Raw genomic sequence first — 700 nt, forward strand, 5'->3', positions numbered from 1 at the left:
AAATTATATAATTGGCAATATAGTTTGATCAAAAAATACATATTGCAGCCAAACCAAGCATCTTCTAAACAGACACCTGCACACAGATGGTATTAAAGGACTAGCAGTCAACTGTTTGGTTGTCTTTTATCTTGGGTATAGCCTCAATTCATCCTCAATTGGCAATATAGTTTGATCAAAAAATACATATTGCAGCCAAACCAAGCATCTTCTAAACAGACACCTGCACACAGATAGTATTAAAGGACTAGCAGTCAACTGTTTGGTTGTCTTTTATCTTGGGTATAGCCTCAATTCATCCTCAAGGAGATATTCACTCAATCATTGCATTTTCATCACTGTATGTTTTAAGTAACTTCTTTTCTATCCAGAATGCTGAGTATCTTTATAACTCTTCATGTTTATAAACAGTTCTCAAGTGACCAACAAACAGATGGCTGGTTTGTGGTTGGCTTTTATAAGGTGGATGGACAACATTCTATTTTGAAGGATGCCACTCTGATTGAATAAGATAAAGACAAATCAGCATGGTAGGCTGACTTGCATGCTGTTTTCCTAGCAGTGCTCTGGAAGAATAGAACAGTGTTAAAAGCTTCTGTGTTTGGGATTTTACTGCCTCATGGACAGTGACCAGTGGTCTGGCCATACAGTGAAGTGGGAGATCAATAGAAACATGACCTAATAAAAGGATGCCTGCATG

Source organism: Propithecus coquereli, unplaced genomic scaffold, assembly GCF_000956105.1.
Source record: "Propithecus coquereli isolate 6110/MARCELLA unplaced genomic scaffold, Pcoq_1.0 Scaffold3, whole genome shotgun sequence".
In the NCBI taxonomy this organism is placed as follows: Eukaryota; Metazoa; Chordata; class Mammalia; order Primates; family Indriidae; genus Propithecus; species Propithecus coquereli.